The 25,718-nt window shown below is 36.6% G+C and overlaps 1 long non-coding RNA gene across 1 annotated transcript; it reads right to left on the reverse strand.

Moving 5' to 3' along the window:
• Positions 1-535: 535 nt before the first annotated feature.
• On the reverse strand, positions 536-23,913 carry LOC148126087 (uncharacterized). The gene is made up of 3 exons (XR_015742807.1): positions 23,840-23,913; positions 1,785-1,846; positions 536-813 (listed from the first exon to the last, which is right to left on the reverse strand). It is a non-coding gene; the product is annotated as an uncharacterized LOC148126087 (long non-coding RNA).
• Positions 23,914-25,718: the final 1,805 nt, after the last annotated feature.

The raw sequence follows: 25,718 nt of genomic DNA on the forward strand, positions 1-25,718 counted from the left end.
ACTTTTTGTAACCTCACTTTGTAGGGCAAGGTAAGGTTTATGCAATCTGAAGAGAAATTTAGAAATCTTTCAGTCATACTATGTATGTACCTAGTCTGAGCCTCCTGTGGAGAGACAGTTTAGTGTAGTGGTCAAGGCATCAGGTTAGAAACTGGGAGACTATGAGTTCTAGTCCTGCCTTAGGTGCAAGGCCACGTAGGTGATCTTGGGCTAGTCATATTCTCTCAGCTTTAGGAAGCAGACAATGCAAACCACTTCTGAAAACATTGCCAAGAAAACTGCAGGGCAATTTCCAAGAGTCAGATACAATTGAATGACAGAAAACAAAACTTTGGACCAAGCACACTTTCTTTCCTTGGGAAAGAGGTCTAAAAAAAAGAACTACCAATGGAAAGTAGTTAGAACTGGCATTATTTGTCACTTTACATGAAGCAGAAAATATATTTCAATCCTCATTATTGGCAATGTTCCCTATATTTCTATTAGGGAGTTATACTTCATTGTTTTGGAAAAAGAAAGCATAAAAGGTGCATACTTACGTGGAATGTATATATGCTCATATGTTAATTTCATTGAATAGATCTGAATTTTAAAAATATGAGTATAGCTTGCCCAGTGACAAAATGAATCTCACATTAACAGGAAAGATTTATCAGCAATTTTGTCCGTTGTCTGTGTACTATTTGCTGATGGTGATTCACTTCATGCTCATGGTCACTTCATGATCCTATCTTCACTTCATTTGGTTCTTTTATCTTTATTCTAGATCTAGATTGGACACCTCTTCAGATGGAGAACATCTTGGGTCTGTATCTATAATAAGATCTAAAGTGCATTATAATATCAAGTATATTTTTTCTAAAACATGCACAGAAGCAAAAAATATATAGTACAACCCATGCTAGAAGCATATTATCCAGGTAAGTTGCAGAACCTAGCTAATCTTGGCTGATCTTGAAAAGCTAAGCAGAATCAGGATCTATCTAACACTTGGAAATCATCTAGAAATCCCAGGACTGTAGATAGAATGTGAAGCAGAGAAAGCATTCCAGAAGAAGGCAATAGCAAACCCTTTCTGTATTAATGCCAGAAAAACCCCTATATATATTTCTGAAACTGCCAAGAATCTCCAAAGGAGATTTTACCTTTAAAGTGTATTCACATGAGAAGCTTATATTATTTCAGGCTTAAATAAAGTGAAGCATAAGTAAAGAAGAGAATACCCACTTAGTTTGATGTTGTTTATTAACAACTTTACAGAGGAGTTTGAAGAAGAAGCTCAAATTTTTTGATACAGTAATGCAGTTGTGCTTATATTTAGTTTAATATTATAAGAAGCACCTAATATTAGCTGACACCGGAGATAACTATTTTGCTTTGGCAAAGTTTTTAAATTACAATAATCGTGGATCATGCTGTCTTACATAAAATAAATAAAGCCTGTTAGATATCTGCCAATGAAGATCATTAATAATTTCCTCTCATCTTCCCTGCAAATCTTTATAGCTGGCACAGCACAAGCTGATTTTTGGCTTGCCTGCCTTATGACTCAGTTCATTAGGCAAAACCATGAGGCAGGTACAAACATTTCATCTTATATAAACTGTGAATGGACAACTACATAAAAGCTCTTCACATTCACCAAAAATGAGATTTCCTGGATCACCTTAGGGTAAGTCACTTGTTGGCACAGGCAATCTTAAAATTACAACATGGGCCCTTTGCAGTTTTAGAAGCAAACAAAGGTTACTCAATAATAGTCAAGTTATAAGTTATTAGCTTACATGTTAGCAGAAGTAGTACTGACAGATTTGGACTTCGGTGTTGGAGAAGACTCCTGAGAATACTGTAGACAAGAAAACAAACAAATGGGTCATCAAAAAATTCAATCCAGAATTCTCACTCAAGGCACAAATGTCCAAATGGCTCAAATTACCCTACTTTGAACCCATTATATGGAGGCCCAGTTCCCTAGAAAAGGCTTTAATGCTGGAGAAAAGCTGACAGAATGCTATACAACCAGGCCAGAAATATATTAACAAGAGAGATCAGAGCAGCAAAAAGAAGCTACTCTGAAAAGTTAAAGAATCAATTCTCAACAAATGAACCAACAAACATGTGGAAAACTCTTTAAAACATCACTGGCTTCAGCAAACCTCCTTCCCAGGAAGAAGGAAATCAACAACTAGCAGATGACCTGAATGTATTTTACTGCAGGTTTAAAAAGAAACTACAGCCACCTATCTCCACAACCCACATCTCAAACACACCAACAACAGTCAAGCCTCCTACAACTGGCCCCAATCCATTGGACTCACAGACTCTGGTGATCACAGAAAAAGAAGTGCAAGATCTATTACACAGACAGAAGCCAGGAAAAGCACCAGCACCAGACAAGATAACTCCTACTTGCTTAAAAATCTGTGCTGACCAATTGGCCCCCATCTTCACCTGAATCTTCAATAGATCACTAGAAATGTGCTATGTTCCTTCCTGCTTCAAATGTTCTACCATCATCCAAGTGCCAAAGAAGCCCTCCATCAAGGAACCGAATGACTACAGACCAGTTGCCCTAACATCTGTAGTTACGACAATCTTTGAAAGGCTTGTGCTGTCCCACCTGAAAACCATCATGGATCCGCTGTTAGATCCCATGCAGTTTGTATACCAAGCAAATAGATCGACAGATGATGCTGTTAACATGGCTCTGCATTACAAGGTGTTGTGCATTACAACACCTTGAATCTCCAAATACCTATACAAGGGTCCTCTTTGTAGACTTCAGTTCAGCATTCAATACCATCATTCCAGACACTCTTCTAAGTAAATTAAACCAACTAGCGGTACCTAAACACACTTGTAAGTGGATCATAAGCTTCCTAATAGACAGGAAGCAACAGGTGAAGTTAGGCGGAATCACATCCGATACCTGTACAATCAGCACAGGGTCCCCCCAAGGCTGTGTGCTATCTCCACTTCTCTTCTCCCTATATACCAATGACTGCATCTCAAATGATCCATCTGTTAAAATACTGAAGTTTGCTGATGACACAACAGTGATTGGTCTCATTCGAGACAACGATGAATCTGCATACAGACAGGAGGTTATACAACTTGCCTCGTGGTGTAACCGGAACAATCTGGAACTGAACACACTCAAAACTGTAGAAATGGTGGTAGACTTTAGAAGAAACCCTCCCATACTACCACCTCTTACAATACTAGACAACACAGTATCAACAGTGGAGACCTTCAAATTTCTAGGTTCTACTATATCACATGACCTAAAATGGATACCTAACATCAAAAACATCATCAAAAAAGCACAACAAAGAATGTTCTTTCTGCGCTCAGAAAGCTCAAACTGCCCAAGGAGCTGCTGACACAGTTCTACAGAGGAATGATTGAGTCTATCATCTGCACCTCTATAACTGTCTGCTTTGGTTCTGCAACCCAACAGGACAGACACAGACTTCAGAGGATAATTAAGACTGCAGAAAAAACAATTACTACCTACCTGCCTTCAATTGAGGACCTGTATACTGCACGAGTCAAAAAGAGGGCTGTGAAAATATTTACAGACCCCTCACATCCCGGACGTAAACTGTTTCAACTCCTTCCCTCAAACCGACGCTGTAGAGCACTGCACACCAGAACAACTAGACACAAGAACATTTTTCGAAAGTCATCACTCTGCTAAACAAATAATTCCCTCAACACTGTTCAACTATTTACAAAGTGTACACTACTATTACTGTTAATTTTCCCACCACTCCTTATCGTCCCTCCCCTCCCACTTGATTGTTTCCTAGTATGATTTGATTGTACCATATGACTATCATTAAGTGTTGTACGTTATGAATCTTGATTCTTAATGAATGTACCTTTTCTTTATGTATACTGAGAGTATTTACACCAAGACAAATTCCTTGTGTGTCCAATTACACTTGGCCAATAAAGTATTCAATTCAATTCTATTTCTATCATGGAGTCTCACTGTAAATGTCACACAAAACTAGCAATATGCAGATAATTAAATATATAATTTGGCCCTTAGCTAAACTTCTCTTACGTTTAGCTAGCAGTACCAGAAAGTGCCCCATTTCTGATTAGTTTCTTCTTTTCAGCACGTGTTGCAAAGGAAAGAGGGAAGTTATTTCTAAGAGTAGTACATTGGGTTTCGTAGATATGTAGATCTTCAGTTGTACAGTTCAATGGCAAATTGTACTTAGACTTGAATGGCCTTTGATATAAAAATCTTTAATAAACTCTTTGCTATTTCTGTTTCTATAGGGACAGCCTCTGGGGTTAATTTGTTGCACAAAAGCAAGCAGCTTGTCTTAAATACTACTAAATTGAATATGCATGAATGCATTACAATGCACTTTAACAACTATATAGAATGGAGTTTTATATGCAAGTACAGTTCTTTAGAAAGGGTGGTATGATGAATAGAAAGATGAGAGACAAAGGTATCTATAGTTTATGACATTAATAAAGTTATTGTTATTTGTGGCAACCATTCTTGTCTTGATCCTATAATTTCTCCTTAAGTGTTAAGAAATAGAGATACACTTCTTGATGGATTCTAGCTCAGGATTTATTGATGAAATTGATCTTAATAGTCCCTTTATTTTAATAAATATATGAAATATTAAGTTATACATTAATATATTTGATTCATGTATTGATAATTCAGTAAATTCCCTTTCCTCTTAAAATAAGTGACAATCGCTTAGGAATCCAGAGTTTCTCCATCGGTTGCTGGATTATGCTACTTTGGATGTCACATATATGCCCATTTGTTCTTTTGCTTGTTTGGCCAATATACAGTATATTGCTGACAAACTATAATGTATGATGTTGCTAATAATTTACTGCCAAAGAAAATATGGAGATGTATTAGCACTTGTATCTACACCATTGTAGCATAGACTCTTGTTGCTGGAAGCTGATAAAGATAATTATTAACGGTGTGCAAAAAAAAGCAAAAAAATTTTTTGAGGGGGTGTGTTTGGAACAAAATACCTCACTCAGAATATTCATTCTATCAATCTGTTTTTGAAAGGACTATATTGTTAATGTAACTAAGAACACTAAAATTGTCAATATGATTACTATCATTTGGTATCAAAACTAACAATACCCAGATGCCACACTGTTCATGTATTCAATGTATGTATGTATGTATGTATGTATGTATGTATGTATGTATATTCTTAAGTTTTTGCGGGTACTTACACGTATGGTATTCAGCTTTGTTCGGGTATTTTCCCACATCATTATAGTTGTGCTTTTAAAGTTGTAGCAATGTTTTGGCAGAATCTCATCTGCCATCATCAGGCTTCTGTATTGTGTTCTTCTGTGAATCAGACTTTCACAGCCGTTTCTGTTTTAAATTTGGTGCTAGCCATCTGCTGTGCCAGAATGGTTTTTTCTTCATCCTGATTGGTTGGGAGTCTTGGTCTGTGTTTATTGGTCTTGGAGTTTGCTGTGAGTCTGCTTGATTGGTATTTCTAATATCTTCTGTCTGCTTTGTAGCTTTTTTTGTCTTGATTGGCTGGCAACATTGTGTTTGCTGTATTGGAGGTTTTTAGTGTGGCTTGGCTCCGAGTAAATGGACGGCTATCATTTATTAGGAAGCTAGGTTTCATCTGGGTGCCTGGTTGGGATGTGTTTGAGCTGGAGGTATCAGGCAGATCTGTTTGTGCCCAGGTGTTTGCCTGGCTTGTGGTGTGGAGATTTTTTTGTTTGTGAGTGCAGGCTTCCAAATAATTGACAGTCTGGTGGAATCATCTCTTCTATTCATGCTTTCAGGTCTTGTTTCAATCTCTATGGCTTCTCTGATAATTCTGTAGCTGGGGTTTTCTATAGTGGCTAGAGTTTTGGTGCCATTGAAGTCGATGCTATGACCTGTTGCTTTCATGTGTTGGACTAGTGAGAAAGTGTGTTCCAGCTTTTTTACTGCATTTTTGTGTTCATCCAGGCAGGTACTTATTCTTCTATTGGTCTGTCCAATGTATGTGGCAGGGCATGATGCACAGGGGACTTCATATATGCCTTGGTTTTCCAGGTCAATTTTATATTTGGGGTTTCTTAGGATGGCTCCTATTTTTCTGTCCTGCCCTACATAAGAGGTACTACAGACAAAATCAGTAAGATACTACACAGGCATCACATCAAGACTGCCTTCAAAACAGACAGAAAACTGTTTCCACCCAACTGTTGGAAATGTCACTACGAACAAGGAACATATTTTCACATGTGGTGGACTTGCCCATGTGCTCAGAAGTTTTGGAGAAATATTAGAAATTGGATTTTAAATATAACAAAACAAAATTTAAAACTTTTCTGCTAAGTATGATAGATTTAAACATGGAGAAAAAATATCAATATTTAATTTTGCACATCATAACTGCAGCCAGAATAACCTATGCACAAAACTGGAAATTGTCTTTCATTCCTTCAGAGAATATGGTAATTAAAAAAAATACATGAATGTGCTGAGATGGATAGCCTAACCAAACTGTTAAAAAATAAACAAGATAGTGATTATTATGAAATATGGAATGTTTGGTATGATTGGTTAAACAAAAAGGTAATATTTGATATTTGGATAAGTTATGGAAATGACAGAAGACGGCATTTAATTATAAACTATATAGAGAAATCAAAACATTAAAAGAACGAAGGAGTTATTGTAAAAAGGCAGATCACGTCAATGATAAAGATAAAGAAAAAAAATTAACCATTGCTCAATATACGCTGTAAAATGTGTGTGTGTGTGTGTGTGTGTGTGTGTGTGTGTGTATCAGCTTTGTTCGGGTATTTTCCCACATCACTGTAGTTCTGTATAGAGAGGGTACAGAAGCCTGATGATGGCAGATGAGATTCTGCCGAAACGTTGCTACAACTTTAAAAGCATAACTACAATGACGTGGGAAAATACCCAAACAAAGCTGAATGCCATACATGTAAGTACCCGCGAAAACTTAAGAAAACACACACACACACACACACACACACACACACATATATATATATATATATATATATGTATATATGTATATGTATATATATATATATATTGATTGATTGATTGATTTGTCTGTTTTAAATGTATGTCAAATAAATATTTAATAAATAAATTTAAAAATTTAAAAAAAAACACAGACCAAGACTCCCAACCAATCAGGATGAAGAAAAAAACATTCTGGCACAGCAGTAGACTAGCCCCAAATTTAAAACAGAAACGGCTGTGAAAGTCTGACTCACAGACGAACACAATACAGAAGCCAGATGATGGCAGATGAGATTCTGCCAAAACATTGCTAAGAGTACCATGTTTCCTCAAACCTAACATGAAACATGTTGAGCATCTTGGCTAGTAAAAACAATAGAAATATAGAAAAAATGTTTGCTCCAGAATCACAAGAATAAAATTTGTGCTGAGCACGAACAGAGAGCTGGTTTGAAGCAAAAAATGGCACAGGGGAAAAAAATCTTGTTTTTGAAATCTCTCCTATTATGGAAGTATTCGTTTCATCTTCTTACAATGGTACCTGCTTTGAATTCAGTACTTGTTTTAGCCTAGTAATGTGTTAACTGAAAAAAATAGGAAGAGAGATTAGTCAACTGGTTCCCTCTGGGAAAAAAAAAAGCCGTAATCTCTTTCACACTCTTTTTAACCTAATTTGTGTATGCCTAATTCTAATTTTACAAACAGTTAGAAATAGGACTGTTGTTTCCTTCTGCGCCAGACTTCCTTCCAGATTGACTTTTCAAGGGGAGGGGAGAGAAATGAGCTCAACTACAGGCAGATTGCCAAAAAAAGAGGGTGAGGTGTAAGCAGGCAGGTAGGCTTGGAGGCAGGTTGTCTGGCAGGCCAGCAGAGAATTTCCTTCTTGGGAAATGCACAAAAATAATCCCTTTCTGCCTGGCTCCTAGCATTTACATCCCAAATGTAAATCACATTTATACTGTCAGTAGCACAGAGCACACTGCCTCAGTAAAGCAACTCCTTTTTTTAACCTTGAAGTGCTAAAGGAGCAGAGGGACTGCTGCAAACAGACCCAGTTCAAATATGCCTTTTCACCAAATGCACAGTAGGCTATATTAGCCAGGCATAGGAACATGAGCCAAAGTATGAAACTATTGTGAACTTAGTTGGTTAACCAGCACAGAGACTTTAGCTTTTTTATATATATATACTCCGAATTTTCATTTTGCAAAGGCACTCAAAGTCAGTAACTCCAAAGGAGCAAAGTTTAAACAGCCAGCTAAACATAGCAAGCCATCAGAATAGAAAAGTTTTTCCCCCATTCTCACCTAGCCTAAGTCAATGGCAACATTAACATCAGTCTGGAACCCATATCATGTATCTGATATTAACACAGTGGAGAAAGTCCAGAAGTATTTCACAAGAAGAGTTCTCCGCTCCTCTACTCATTGCAGAATACCTTATCCCACCAGACTTGAAACTCTAGATCTAGAAAACTAGAACTACACTGCCTTCCGTCCAATCTAAATATAGTATATAAAATCATACATTGCAATGTCCTACCTGCAAATGAATAATTCAGCTTCAATCATAACAATACAAGAGCACACAATAGATACTAACTCAAGGTTAATGGCACCAAACTTGATTGCAGAAAATACAACTTCAGCAACAGAGTCATCAATGTTTGGAATACTTTACCTGATTCGGTGGTTTCTTCCCCAAACCCCAAAAACTTTAACCTTAGACTGTCTACTATTGACCTCACCCCCTTCCTAAGAGGCCTGTAGGGGGCGTGCATAAGCATACCAATCGTGCCTACCATCCCTGTCCCATTGTTTCTTCTTATTTTTCTTATAAGTATCCATCTCATGTATTCAAAACTATGTTTATTCTTATACCTGTATCTTGTAAGCGATTGACAAATCAAATAAATGAATAAGTAAATTAATATGACTCAACCTTCTGACTGTACTAGCATAGAGAATAAAATTTGAAAGTTAATATTCCAGTTCACATTACCAATCACATTACCAAATATCAGTCTGCTGAATACCATATGCAAAACTCCCAATGGCCACTAGATAATATTAGGAAAAAATCGTTAAAATCTCCTGTCTCTCAGTTCATAATTGCTGAGATTGTTGCAGTCAAAGTTTTGTAACCCTGCTAAGACAGCATGAACCATTTCACCAGGTGTATTCAATACAGATGGGTTTTGTTTCTTGAACAGTGCCAATTACTAGTCTGGACCATTTCATGATCATTATAGGGGGTACGAAACCAGAGATATTCCTGACTGAGATATTCTTTCAGAAGAAGAAACTTAGCATAATAAATCACATTAGATTTAGATTAAGTTAAGTTAAGTTATTAGATTTGGATTAAGTTACAACTTCAATAATTTCATTTGCTAATTGTTAGGAAGCACAGCAGACAGTATACTAACAGTATTTCTATACAGTCTCAGCCATTAAATGTTGTAGCAGTCAGTCAGATGTTGCAGACTGATAGATGTAATATCCATAGATTTAGCATCTGCTCAGCAAGATGTAGTTCTTGCAGTGCACAACCTCTGTCTACCTGGCCATTGTCCAATCCTAGCCTGCTGTGTTACAGATAGACTTGCAGACAAAGCTTCTTCTTCAGTCAACCAGATCACCATGATTCTTACTGGTCAATCCTTTCATTCAGCGTTAAATTCTGAATAATAGATATTTTATCAGCAATTCATCTACTGCAACCTGAGTATAAAATATGCCAGCCTGATCTCCTTTCCCTGCAACTAGTCAGTTGCACTCTTTCATCATATCTCCCCCTATTGGTTACTAGTACAGTGTTCTCTGTCTTCCATTTCTTCCGATGTACATAATTATTAACATTTCTATTTGTAGAAACTTTGCTTCCTGATGCATCTCTCTAACTTTACATAAGCAAAATTTGTTTTCTTCATGGAAATATTTGCAATTTCAAATCTTGTAGTCCATTGCTTACACATCCATGTTTATAGGCTATTGACTGTACTTTTTCTTCCTACTAAAAAAATGCATAATCAATACAAAGATTAGCTGTAAAACGTCCTCTCCTTGGAAACTATTCTTCTAGAATACTGCTACAAAATCAAAGCAGCAAAAATCCAAAAGAGGATACACTTTACTGCCATCTTGTGATCTTTTGGATTTTTGTAAAAGCGACCTGTAGGATTGGACTGTCTCTATTACAATAAATCGGAAGCCAGAGCCTTCTTTCCTAGAGCTGCAAACCTCAATCAAGCTTAATTGATTGAAGTCTGCAGCTCAAATAAAATTACATGCTGAGCCAGTAATATGGAATATATAAAACTCCTCTGTAGATTTATTTATTTATATCCCACCTTAATTTTTTTCACTTAAGGCAGTGAACATACACAATACTCCTTCCTCCTCCTATTTTTATTGTATTTTTATTTGTCAATTACTTACAAGATAATAGGTGTAAGTAAAAATATACAGTCTAAGGTAATGAATACATGGATACATATAAGAATATATATATATATATATATATATATATATATATATATATATATATATATATATATATTTGGTTGTTCGGGTTTTCTCCGCGTAAGATTCAAGTATCTAGGCAACGTTTGATGAAGTCTCATTCATCACCAGGCTTCTGTCTTCGGCTCTTGCTTCTCACTCTGAGAAGCAAGAGCCAAGACAGAAGCCTGAAGATGATGAATGAGACTTCATCGAACGTTGCCTAGATATTCGATCTAGCTGGAGAAACTCAACAACCAAAGATCCACATACAAATACCCGAGAACCTCAGAATATATATATATATATATATGGGAGAAAACCCAACAACATATATATATATATATATATATATATATATATATATATATATATATATATATATATATATCTGAGGTTCTCGCGGGTATTTGTATGTGGATCTTTGGTTGTTCGGGTTTTCTCCCGTGTAAGATTCGAAGTATCTAGGCATATATTCTATATATATATATATAGGACAGGGACAGTAGGCACATTGGTGCACTTATGCATGCCCCCTAGAGACCTCTTAGGGAAGGGGTGAGGTCAATAGTAGACAGTCTAAGGTTAAAGTTTTTGGGGTTTGGGGAAAAAAACCAGAGTCAGGTAGAGAATTCCAGACATTGACCACTCTGTTGCTGAAGTCGTATTTCCTGCAATCAAGTTTGTTGCCATTAACCTTGAGTTTGTATCTATTGTTTGCTCTTGTGTTGTTATGGTTGAAGCTGAAGTATTCATTGACAGGTAGGACATTGCAATGTATGATTTTATATACTGTACTTAGATCGGACCGAAGGCAGCGTAGTTCTAGGTTTTCTAGGTCTAGAATTTTGAGTCTGGTGGCATAAGGTATTCTGTAATGAGTAGAGGAGTAGAGAACTCTTCTTGTGAAATACTTCTGGACTTTCTCAACTGTGTTAATATCAGATACGTAATGTGTATTCGAGCATTGGTCTAGCAAATGTTTTGTATGCTCTAGTTATTAGTGTAATATTACCAGAGAAAAAGCTACGTAAGATTAGCTTAACAACTCTTAATGCCTTTTTGGCTGTGTAGTTACAGTGGGCACTAGCACTTAGGTCATTTGAGATGAGTACTCCAAGATCCTTGACAGATCATCAACAAGGTCTTGACAATTCAGCCTGCATTTTATTTTCTGATTTTTTTTTTGCCAATATGTAGGACAGAGCACTTATTGGTTGAGATTTGAAGTTGCCATTTGTTTGACCATTCTGATACATAGTCAAGGTCTTTTTGAAGGGTAGCAGTATTGTCTGTGGTTTTGAATAGTTTTACATCATCAGCAAAGAGAACGCAGTTGCTCTTGATATGATCACAGAGGTCATTTATGTAGAGTATGAAAAGAGTTGGTCCTAGAACACTGCCTTGGGGGACACCACTGTTGACAGGTACAGAATTTGATAGGACACTCCCAATTTTGACCATTTGTTATCTGTTTGACAGGAAGGCTTCTATCCAGTTATGCAGGTGTCCAGAGATATCGTAAGATGTTAGTTTTAGGAGTAGTTTGTTATGTGCCACTGAATCAAAGGCTTTACAGAAGTCTATGTAGATTGTGTCTGTTGCTTTGCCCTGATTGAGTTGTGTAGTCCATATGTTTTTGCAGTGTAAGTGTTGCAGATTACAGGATAGTTTTTTGCTAAAACCAAATTGATTATTAGAGAGTAGGTTGTTTATTTCTAAGTGGAGGATGATGGATTGGTTAATAATTGATTCTATGACTTTTCAGGTGACGCTGCATAAAGAGATTGGTCTGTAATTTTCAACTAGGCTGGGGTCTCCCTTTTTGAAGATGGGGATGACCATGACCATAGGTTTGGCAAGGAGCTGGTCCTGAAAGAATTTTCAAAGATTATGCTTAGAGGTTTGGCTATGGCAGTGGGTATCTTTTTTAAGAAGTAGGCACATATTCCATCCGGTCCAATAGATAGAGATGGTTTTAGATTGCATAGTGCTTTTTCAACATTGTCTTCTGTAAAATCGATATGTATTAGATTATGGTAGTTGTCTGTGGTTTGACTAGGAAATACTGGGCATGATCCATTGCTGTTTACAAATACTGAGCCAAAGAATGTGGTAAAGAGGTTGTCTTTAATAGTGTCATCATTGCAGTCTTTACCATTAGGTCCTTTCAGGGGTGGAATGGACCTTGAGTCTTTTAGTTTGTTTGTTGTTGGAATTGGTGCATAGAAAGTTTTCTTCTTGTTTAATGTGATAATTGGTGCATTCAGTTTTTATCTGGTGGCATAAATTTTTGTATTGGCTTTTGAAGTTGGCAACGTGACCAGATTTGTTTTTCCGCCAAAGTGATTTCTTTTTGGATTGAAGCTTCCTTATTGTTTTGAGTAATTTGTTTTTTCTGGTTAATGGTACAACTGGAGTTGTTATTGGTATAGTTTGATGTCTCTTTTGACTTCAAGTAAAAATATGTTGTAATAGTCTTCGTTTTCCTCACAACAATCCTGTGGGGTGAGTTGGACTGAGAGAGAGAAAGCCACTGACCCAAGTTCAACAACCAGCTATACGTGCCTAAGGTGGAACTAGAATTCACCGTCTCCTGGTTTCTAGTCTAGTGCCTTAACCAACCAGACCAAACTCATCTATGAACTTGTTTTCCTCATGATGAAGTTGAGTACTAGTTCCCAGACCTTATTTGTGTGAACGTTTGAGAGATAACTCAGTTGAGTAAATCAATATACATATAAAATTTAAATACTGTGGCACCTAAAATTTATGATATCTACTGAATAATACAGCTTCATAACAAGGAAACTCTGCCCTTCAAAATAAACAATCCTGTTTTTAAAAATGACATTTTTGAAATAAAATATAGACGATGATATTCTAACATGAGAATTAGAAATAAAAAATGTGAGGTGTGTACTTTGGGCTACCACATTTATAAAGTTTGGCTTTTGTAATTTCCACTATATTTTGTTTTAATTCTGTCACTGTTGTTTGGATTATGTCATTGTAAACCACTAAGAATTGTATGGTTTCAGTGGGATAAAAATCAGATAAATAAATACGTGAACTTCAGTATCATTTCTCCATAATGGTAACAGAGTAGATATGGTAGAACAGTTTGATGAGTTTGTGATATAGGAGATGGTTATGGGTTATCAAAAACAGCAGCATTGCAGAAAAGAAGCAGGAAGAGAAAGCCTGGCATCTGGAATTTCTCCAAGCCACTTAATAGCAGTGGTGATCTGTGTCATGTGACCAAAAAGGAGTGAGTTCAAGAAGGGGACAGCTGCCCAATTGCTTTTTCCAAAGTGGCAAGCTTCTCTGGTGGCAGCTTGTACTGGAAGCAGTAAGCTCAAGAATCTCTCTCAGATCCTTGATGAGTAAGATTGACTAAGAAAAAAATCACAACACAAGAACTTGGGCTAGAACTTTCAAATGAAGAATATGAATCTAGGCAAATTACGGTGGGATAATTCTTCTTCTCACATTCTCCTAATGTAAAAGAGAGGAAACGTGTCCCTTTAGTGAAAGAAGGGCTCATTGCATCTCTTAAAAGTTTAAGAAATGGCTACTAATTATCTTGCAGCCATTTCTTAGGTGGTCAGGTGAATAGGATTAACATAGGGCTGACCACCTATGTGAATAGGTGATTAGCCCTATGTGAATCCAACCTGATTTCAAATTAACCTTCTTTTGCCTGTTTCTCTCATTTCACCAAACTTTATTGTGTTCTATTCTGTTTTTGGACAATTATCTTGATGATGGTTGGATATATAGACCCAAGATATATTTCATGTATATTCTTTTCAACATCTTCTTCTTTTAGAAAATAAAAATAAAAATCATGAAACTTAGACTTCTGATTAGATTCCAAAATGTAACCTTAGTAGGACAGTTTTTCTAATTTTTTAGTGAAATAATATTGGAGAAATCAGAGTAACACATTCAATTATTTATTAGAATATACAGTTGTAAGTCCAGTCTTTAAAAAACCAAGCAAGAATCTTGGTGAGTAACACATGACAGTGACACATGTGACCTTTTCAGAATTTTTCACCAGGGAAGAGGAGAGGGAGAAGCCCAGTAAGAAATCACTCAATCCCTTCATAAAGTTATCACAAACTGAGTCAGGGAAAGTCCCTTCTTAACAAATGATTCCTGACAGATAGAATTTTGTGTTGCATATAGAGATTGAAGTATATTGTCACCCACCACATCTCAAATTAAAATTGGAAGCCTAACCATCATACTGGCAGTGTGAAATATTTTCATACTCAAACGTTAATCTAAATGAAATGTTTAATAGATATGTTTATCTGCACAGACTTAAATCTCTCCTGGGCTTACAGTGGGTTACTGCTCATCTGTATGCATTTGCATATGTGCCATCAAATCCAGGTTGACTCTTAGAGACCAAATAAATGAATTTTCTCCAAGACAATCCGTCTGCAACTTGGTCCTTCAGATTCTCCACTGGTTTGAGGGTAATTCTGTCCATTTTGTTCATGGTCACCTTCTTCTTCTTTTTCCTTCCAACATTCCGAGCACTATAGACTCTTCCAGAAAATTAGGTCTTCACATAATATAGCCAAAATGTGATAATTTGACCCTTGTCACTTATTCCTCAAGCATGTATTCTGCATTAATTTGTTTGATGATCTACTAGAAGTCACTGGATGTTGAAGACAATATTAATGACAAGACTCTCTGATTTTTGCTTATATAAACATTCAAATTAGCTTACACAAGAGAATATAAAGTAAAATTATAATTAAAACTAAGTTTAAAATTAAAATCAGTATAATTAAAATCAACAGTGAAAAGCTTGGTGAAAGGGATGCATGTTCAGAAAATCTGGAAACTGAAAGTAGTCTATGCAGCCTGGTATCATAAAGGTGAAGACCCATATTAGGCTTCTCAATCTAATAACCTGGCACATTATTGGCTGGAGTGTCAGTCCCTCAGATAACCTGTATAGATTGATACAGATCTGAGAGAGTCCAACTGCCTATCAGACAAATTTAGTTTTAGACTGGCAGCTGCTACAAATCTCTGCAAGGATGGAGGAGAAGTTAAAATGATCTGCCTGTGCAGATCTTTCAGTAGAAGCATTGTATGATGCCTGTGTCACAAACAGGTTGGCAGCATCACACCAATAACAATTTCTAGTCATTTTTTTTAAAAAAGCTGCATGTTGCAATAATCAAGATAGGCTATAATCAAGATACAAATAACTGTTATCAACTCTGGCTGGCTTAGGAAAGTCATGGTTGGTGCCCTAGCTATAATTGTGCAAACACATTTCTTTTCATAGTTGCCATCTGCAAAATCCAGTGAGAGGTAGTACTCATATATTGTAAAACTATCTTTTTGAATGAAAGCAGCCTTATTCCATCCAAGCTTTATCTCAAATTGCAAGTCCACTTTTCTTCTTACAAACTGTACCTCCATTTAGTCTGGATTGTATTTCAGGTTAATCTTTCTCATTCATACCATTATCAAAGTTAGCTAACAAGATATTGATTGCTTTCTAAGAATTAAATGGTGTGGTAGAGTAGAACTCCAGGGCTCCACAAGTATTTCCACAAAGATTATAAAAATCATAGATGACAGATAATCTGTGGGACACCAACATTCAAGCAGTAATCTCCCAGCACCATCTCCTGGACATATCTCACAAAGAAAGATTGGAATAATTACAATACAGTGTCTCCAAATTGCAACTCTCCTAAGCTAGTGTATGGTAAACCAATTGTACTCTCAAAAGCAAACTTGAGACAATAGTAACAAACCATACAGGTTCCACTGATCAGCCCAGGTTTCAACAGCACTGTTGACAAATGAGACATGAATTTTCTCAAGTGCCTTCAGAAAACCGTCCAGATCCATCACATTCATGGGACAGATCATTTTAACTTCTCCTCCATCCATGCAGAGATTTGTAGCAGCTGCCATTCTAAAACAGATCTGAGACAGTCCGTGACAGTGAGTTACAAAAGGCATCTCCACTATTCAGTCATTTCTGGCACCAATAGAACAGAATTTTTAAAAATATTGTTTGCCTGATTGTGTGTGGGGGGATAGTTGGCAATTGGGATCAGCCCATACTATCATGGCAGGCATAACATTCTGAGCCACTCCTAATTAGCTACTTCAGTATGAAAATTAAAATCTTCCGAGAAATCTAAGATAATTAATCTGCTGCCATGCCCCAGATTACTCTAATTAGTTTAGGAAGAAAGATTATTGTAAAAAAAAGATGGATATGGCAGCATCCCTTTCCTTAAACCACTCTGGCAAGGGTTAGCATGATACCACTTCCCTGATTTCCAGCTCTGGCCTGCTGCATCCAAATTAACTCTACCTCTCTCAGTCAGGTATCCTTAATACATGCATTTCGTTTAGGATGAAATCTTGAATAATATATATCATACCAGCAACTGAACTCTATTAAAAATAGGGCATTACTTTGGATGGTCTACTTTTTCTATCATTTTTACTTCCTTGGTTATATTAGAAAGGAACAGATGCCGACCAAGCTCCTGCCTTTTTTCCCCTCTTACAACTGCAAGATTGCTGCCTGCCATTATATCTCTTCCCCACTTCTGCATCCCTGGTCTAGCAAAAAGAACTAGCAAGTCTTCACACTTTCTTTTCAAATTTATTAAGCAGATTCAGGGCTATATCCCTTTACACCAGGACTGTCAAACTCCCGGCCCATGGGCCGGATGCATCACATACTGGTCACACCCATGCCGGGTTTAACAAAGGGAGGGAAGTCCCAATACATCATGTGATGCCGCCATGACAACATGAGTTTGACACTCCTGCTTTACACCTTGGGAGCAAATGATGGACATTCAATAAAGTATCTTCAGCCATTTAGAGAAATTCAGCAAGTTCTGCAAAGAAAGTTGGCAGTTGTTTTTTGTCAGGTTCTTTCCAAATAATTGCTGGGTTTTTTTTTTAATGTGTTATGGTACTGTTTTAGACACATGTTACAAAAAAAACATGGATGGGAGAAAATAGATAAAGGGGCGTATCTTAAATATTTCAAAAGAGACCCAAATTTACTGATAACTTCAATGTTCAAGTTCAAAACAACTTCAATAAGTGGTTGCATAGCTGATAGACTATGAAGCTAACAGATTTCAACTGCAAAAAGCCAGACAAGCATTAGATGGTAGCCAAGAGATGCAGAAAACTCTACAATAGTCTAAACATTTTGTTTTGACAGGAATCAATGGATGGAAAAGTAAATCCTTTTGTGATAGCAAATATTGCCCACTCAATTGAGATGGGCAGTTAGTGAGTGGATATAATCGGGTTCATAAGTTCATGAATCTGACTGACTATATTTTCTAATGAAATGAGAAATTTGAAGCTAGATAGCAGTAAATGAGAATTCTTATCCTATGTTCATGCTATCTGAATTTGGCACTAAATTTGACCTCTTTGGGTCAATATTTAAATCTGCAAGACAAAGGAAAAAATTGTGTATCACAATTTGAATTATTCATAGGTCAAATCATTGTCATAAATATGGACACATCATACACATTTGTGTGGTGTTGGAATTTACACATAAAAATCCATCTGAGTTGTGCTGATAAATTCAGCAAAAGTAGTATGCAAAATATATATTTTTTTTGTAAATTAAGTAAATTCTGGCTAAATGTGATGGGTAATATTATTTGGAATATTAGTCACCATTAGGATGATTACTGGTTTAACATTATTTAGCACTGTTTGATCTGGCCAAGATAATGATGTGTTAATTTAAACTCTAGGAATTATTAGTACTTCATAGGAATTATTGACATAATTCTATTACATCTTTTGCCTATTTTTTTCTTTTCATATTTTTCTTTTTGAAGATATCTATACATAATGGCATGTTGAAATATTGCTATTCAAGCAGAATAGTAAATACTATATACTACAGAAATAGTATATTGATATAATGACCATGGCAAGAATATAAAATTTCCCAGTCTATTTACACAATAGTTCATCACCTGTTCTCCCTGAAAATGTAGAAACTACCTTATTTTAAAAGAAGTACTAGTTCCAGTTTTTTTAATATATTCAAGGAAGTAAATTGTCAAACATCTGTTTAATTTCCTGCTCTTGCAAATTTTCAAAATTCTTTCAAACTACTGGTTGTTAGATAAATAACCAAGATAAAATCCGCCCCTTTACATTATTGGCAGCCTAAATTCCAAGCAATTTAATGTTATGTAGGAAAAAAGCTTTGGGCTGAATTGTCACCATCCTATATTTTGAAGAATAGTACATATTGCTTCATTAGTCATATTTACTAAAATAAATCCATTATTTATTGGTACTTTTGAAGTAAATACATTACATACTACTCACCTTTTTGTTTAATGAAGTAAATAACAAAAGCCCCAATTAGCTTTACTAATTTATCCAATGATATGTTCTCATTTTTGGTTAAGTCTTGTGATTTATGTACATTGTTTTATTTGTATATAATTTCAATTATGTTAATCCCTCTTTATTACTAGCCATTAATTAGTGCCTGTTTCTTTAGAGCAAACCAATTCTTAACACACCTACATATCCTGCATACACATACATCTGAAAAGGACTGAGGAATCCTCCAGATTTGGGGGGGGGGTGTTAAGGCACTAGAGGAAACAAGACCGTGTTTGCCCGTGTTTCCCTAAAAATAAGACCAGGTCTTACTCTCTTTGGGGCTCCAAAATAACCATTAGGGCTTATTTTTTTGGCGGCGGCTCTAGCAGCCCATCTATCCATGCCCTGATACCTGCCTTGCTCCACAGCAGCAGTTTTGACAGCCCTATCCAGCAACACCCCCACATGGCTGCCAACTCACTTCTGCTTACTTTTGGCGCAATAGAGCTGGAGGCCAAGTGACACACCAGTGGCACAGCCACAAGGTGAGGTAGGTGGGAAACTGCCCCACATGTCCCACACTGGCTTATCTCAGGTGCCCTGCAGCTTGGCCATCCACACCCTGACATCTACCTTACTTCACGATGGTGGCTCTGGCAGACCCATCCAGAAAGACCCTGCATGGCCACTGGCCAAATTCTGCTTGTTCACAGCTGCAATGGAGCAGAAGGCCACAAGGCAAGGCAGGGGAAGCTTCCCCATGTGCCCCACACAGGCTTACTTTAGGGGCCTCACAGCAAGACCACCCATACCTAACCCTAACCCACAATGCCTAACCCTAGCCCTAACTCCCACCACCCAGGGCAACCACAATGCCAAACCCTTTCATTGAAGGTTAGGGTTAGAGGTGGGTGGCCTGACTTCCTGTGGGGGCCGGGTGGCCTGTGCACATAGGGCAGTTCCACCCTCTCTCCTCTGCTTCACCTCATTCTTCACACACACACCGCTTTGCCTCATGGCTGAGAATGTCATTCAGCCTCTTGCTCCATTGTAGCCATGAGGAAGCAGAAGAAGTGGACCTGCTGCACATGGCTGCTGGAGCCACTGCCGCAAGGCAAGGCAGTTGTTGGAGAATGGATGGCCTTGTTGCAGGGGCCCTAACATAGGGTAAGCCAGCGTGGAGCACATGGGGCATCTCCACCCCCCGCCTCACCTTGTGGCCACAGCAGCCCCACTCCACCCTCTCCCCACCTTGCCTCACCTTATGTTGGTGGCACTGTAAGCAACAACCAGATGGAATGGGTAGGTGGCTGGCTGTACAGGTGCTTAAGTAGGGCTTACTTTGGGGTAGGGCTTATATTAGGCACAAAAATAGGCTAGATCTTATTTTCATGCTAGGTCTTATTTTCTGGGAAACATAGTAGCACGAAGCTTCATTCCACACAATATTGCTGCAACATTTCTCTCTACGTAGCTAATTCATCTAGTAAGACTGTCACTGCTTCAAATTTATAACATGTCCAAAAATTTCTAGAATATTTTTTCAATATTATTGTGCTTCAATGCAACTCAACAAAAACAAATCAATTCTATTAAGTACTTCATATTCATTTCAAAGATTTATGAATTTGTTGGAATTATTTATAAAATTATCATCCAATCCAGTAAATATAATGATTCTCTCAAGCTCTGCTTGTCTAATGGGGACTATATGGATATGTAATTTTCATGATAATAATCAAGAAGTGATTTCTCAATGTCTTCTTCAGGGATAGTTTTTCTAAAACTTCCCAGTCTAGCCCACAGCCCAGGGATTTCCCATAGTCTTACTAGATTGACCATACTTAGATTTTCTTTTAAAAAAAATATTTTTTATTAAGTTTCATTATAAGATAAAAATATAAAAGAAAGAAAAGTTAGAAAAGTAAGAAAATGAAAAGGATGAGGAATAATGACTTCCAGCTTTGTTTGGTGCAACAGATTTTTTAAAAAACACCACCACATCAATCTTTTGTTTTGCATTTCACAACAGTTCAAGTCATTTGTCTAATTAGAAATTCATTCTAATCATTGAAATCTAAAATCAAAGTTTCATATTTTTTTGCAGTTTCGAGTAAAAAGTCCAGAAGGGGTTTCCAAATTGAAACAAAACTAGATATTTCTTTCTTTAATTAAAACAGTCAATTTTGCCATCTCCGCTAATTCCATTAGTAGTATATCTTTTAATCTTTGTATAGACAGTTGTATTTTGCACCATACTTGCCTTTTTCAAAGTAAGTACCAACCATTGTTTCACAATCATTTACTGTTAATATATTTTGGTTCTATTATTGAAACCTATTATTTTTTATTCCAGGAAAATAATAATAATAATAATAATAATAATAATAATAATAATAATAATAATAATAATACAGAAACACTGCACCACCTAATTAGCTGCTTCAAGAAGATTACACAGACTGATATAAATCAGTAACACGACAAAGTGCATTGGAATATCTGCAAGAAATACTGTTTGCCTGCAAGGAAGGACTACTGGAACCACAAAATACACAAGTAATAGAAAATGGAGAAGCTAAAGTGCTCTGGGACTTTGGTATCCATACCAAAAAGCCTGATAAAGAAAAGCTTGTGGGAAAACAATAAGAGAAAAACTAGGTCCACATGTGAAGGTCAAATTAAACTGATTTATTGCTAACAAGCCTATACACAAGAATCTTCTCAACTAACAACATCTGTCTGGAGTTAAGATAAAGGTTATGGGCTTTAAGGAGCATTGGATTTTGTTCACTTGTGGTTACTTAAAAATTTTAGGGTGATCCCTCTTTTAATGCTGCCCCCAGATTCTGCCACTACTTCTTCTACAAAGAATTATAATGAATCCAGCATGAATCAAGCAAGATAAAAGTACCCAACATGGAAGACATTAGGATAACTGAGGAAATGGCATAAAAACAATCAGTGAAGGTCAAAACCTGGAGTGCTCCTAGATCAGAAGAATTCTGTGAATTCTGCCTAAAATCATGGACAATCTACACTTGAGGTTGAGAGACTGGATGAATAGGGTTTTGGAATGACCCGAAAATGAAATATAGCTAACAACTGGAAAGACATTTGTAATTCAAAAAGATGAGAAAGAAATAAGCCAAGAAACTACAGATCCATTATCTGTTTGACAACTCAGCCTTCCATCCTTTTGAGGTCAGTAAAATGAGGACCCAGATTGTTGGGGGCAATATGCTGACTCTGTAAACTGCTTAGTGAGGGTTGTAAAGCACTATGAAGTGATATGTAAATCTAAGTGCTATTACTATTTATGGGCATTAAATGATTTACTCACTGTAGAAGTTTGTTTGTTTTTTCAACAAAGTTGTTTTTTATTTGAAACAAAACAATCTCCCAAAAAAGAGAAAAAATACAAAAACTAAACTAAACTAAATAGTTCTACAAAAAGAGTGCACAAAAAGAGAAAACAAAACAGATACATACATAAATTGTTCAGCCAGTTGAATACTGATAAATATATTTCAAAAAAAAAAATAATAACTCCTCTGACTGCCCCACTTGCAAGGCAGGCACACAATTTAAAAATTTCTAAGACATTGTTTAGCCAACCTACTTAATCTGACATCTATTTACTATGTAGAACCATAGTTAACAGGTAAAACCAACAATTAAATTAAACTTCAAAAACCCGTGTTAACAGTCTGTTTATTGTATTTCACTTACAGAAAATCCACAAATTCTGGTCTACTATAAGTCACCACAATCATTGTGTCAGGTGTGCCCGTGGAAGCTGACACATTGTCTCTCGTCTGTCCAGGATCAAATATCCTTGATTAAGTCTATTAAGTTTTAATAATAAGGCTTTTCCTTAGGATATTAATCAGGATCTTTCCTTACAGTTGGATTTTATTTCCCAAAGTCATAAACCTCTGTTGTGTATATTTCCACAGCATTTGTTATACAAAAAGCATGTCCTGTAAATTGTAACATAACATCTCTTAACATTTGTTTTTCAATTGGTATAAAAATCCATTCCCCAATCTTCTTGAAAAAGTTACGATTATCACTGGTCAGTTCTATCAACTGTAAATCTTTAAAATCCATACCCTTCTCAAAGTCACTTGTATTTTCCAAGTCAACCTTATCTTTTAGGTCTGCCATCAGCAAGGTACATTCCAATCCATCTGATTGTAAATCTTGTTGTACTACTTTACTTGCATCTGGTTACCATCTTCAAGTTGATTCATACCCATCATTATTTTATAAGGCTTTTTATCCAAATTTTCAAATTGGACTTGTAAGTTAAAAAGTTTTCTGTTTCCCCAACTTTGCCAAGCTTTGTCTTGATACATTGCTTGCATTTTGACTAAATTTTGATACAGTCAAATAGTTAAACTTTTACAGCTGCGATTTTTATAGCCAATAATAAACAATTCCTCTCAAAAACAGGAAAAGCGCCATAGCAAATTAGCCTCAAAAATATTGAGAAGAGCTTTCCCCAGCAAAAAAAACAACCCAACAACAGATTTTCATTAAAAAATTTAAAAAATAAGACCAGAGGCTTTTTAAATATTTATAAAATATAAAGTCCCTGTAGTGAAAGTTTGATACATATGTAAATCAAATTAGATTTTTTTTGGTACCCAAAGTTTGCTGCATCTTCCATGTAGAAGAGGCAGAAGGGATTTACAACAGCTAATAAACAATAAAACAATAAAAAGAACATTTAAAAAACCAGATCCAGCAGGGGGTTACTTAGTTTAGCATTCAACCAATCAATTAATGTTTGAAAGTAAAAATCAAAAAGAAAAAAATATCAAAATATGCTGTTAAAACCCAGGCATTTTTAAAACAGCAGACAACTGGAACAAATAGATGGAGACTGCTCCCTTTGACTGCTCCCACTGAGAATTGCTACCTTCTAGGTCCTCTTAGGTAGGTCCACAGTCCTGCAAGGGTCATCTTGAGTCATTCCTAGTAGTTCCCGTTCAAATCTGGGAAGTGTGCAAAACCAGCTGTCCATCAGCAGGGGAAAATATCCATCTTGAGGAGACTTCTATAGGAAGGAAGGAAGGAAGGAAGGAAGGAAGGAAGGAAGGAAGGAAGGAAGGAAGGAAGGAAGGAAGGAAGGAAGGAAGGAAGGAAGGAAAGATTCAAGAGGAATGAATGACCAGTTATTGATTAACAAAGTGGTTTTAAAGAATTTCCAAAAAAGAAGAAAATTTTATTTATGACTTGGAGAGAAAAAGTTTCACATATTGTAGCTAGATTGAGAAATAACTTGAAATTTTTGAAATCAGTAGAAACATTCTGCAGTTTATGAACACTTCAGTGATGTTTTGGCAAATGAAACTAAAAACTGTTGAGGGCTGAAAATGAAACAAAGACATTGCCATGAGGAAGGCCTTCTAAAAATTCTTAGCTTGACACCTTAGGCCTCAATTTTAGGTATGTGAAATAGCACCTCCGATGCTATTTGTTCTTATTTTTCAAAAAACTTATGGTGCATATAAATGCAGGTTTACAACTTTTATTGTTCATTTTCTGAACTAAATGGAGTTTCAGCATTTATTGTTCAATTTTATTGTTTCACTCTACTCACTTACACCCACAAATTCATACTTAACTGCATTTAATTCAAAGTCTAGTTGACCAATCTGAGTTTTTAGAGAAAAATCAAGATAAATGCTTGCCCTTAGTGAAATCTTATTCAACATGATAATTCTGAAGGGCTACAATTCCTATTCTGTCCTTTGGCAGAACTGGGACAGGTGTGGTGGAGCAACCTGTTCTTCATCTATCAGTGGCCTTTAATACTATTTACCTTGTATCCTTCTGATTCACTTGTAGAATTAGATTTGGGACCACAGTACTTAAGTTAGACTAGAGTTGATGGTAGAGTAGATATCAAGCCAAACATCCTGATTGTCAGTTTCAGCAAGCTAGAAATGGAGACAGTGGCTTCAAGTCTCATCTAAGCCATGAAAGCCAACTCAGTGATTTTTGGCCAGTCATTCTGTCTCAGCCCAACCCATTCTTATGGTTGTGAGGAAAATAGGAAGAGGAAAATGTGTTGGATAGGTTTGTCAGCTTGAGTTATTTGTAAAAATAATAAAGTTGTAAGATAAATAAATAAACAAACAAAATCTACATGGAGATCTACATGTTGAAGGCCACACAGTAGCTGCAGCTTGTCAAGAATGCAATGGTGCAGGCTATTATTATGTTTTCCTCAGTATGCCCATGTAACTTTTTGCTTTATGAGCTGCACTAGAATTGGATGCAGTTCAAATCCTTCATAGATAAGACATAGCTTCCCCCATAATATCTATCCATTCTCTTCAACATGAGCTTTGGGTCCCATCAATAAAACAGGATCTGATAGGATCCAAGAAGCGCACTGTGTCACTGTCCTGTCAGTGGCAAAAATTTTACTACTAGTTCTGTGGGTGTGGCTTGGTGGACATGGCAGGGGAAGGATACTGTAAAATCTCCATTCCCTTCCCCACCCCACTAACCTGCTTTCCAGCTCTGTTCTCCTGTGCAGGGCAACAAAAGAAGACCCAGACCCAGCTGGGACTCGGGAGGCAGAGATAGATGGAGGTGGGGCCAGTCAGAAGCAGTATTTGCCAGTTCTCTGGACTACTCAAAATGTCTGCTACTGGTTCTCCAGAATTGGTCAGAACCGGCTGAATACCACTTCTGTGCCCTGTCTTATAGAACAGCATTCCCCTGAGATTCATATGCCCTCCACTCTGACCTTATCTTTAAAAAGCTTTTAAAGCTGGCTCTTCACA

Source organism: Pseudonaja textilis, chromosome 3, assembly GCF_049901715.1.
Source record: "Pseudonaja textilis isolate UNSWEBS1 chromosome 3, rPseTex1.2, whole genome shotgun sequence".
Taxonomy (NCBI): Eukaryota; Metazoa; Chordata; class Lepidosauria; order Squamata; family Elapidae; genus Pseudonaja; species Pseudonaja textilis.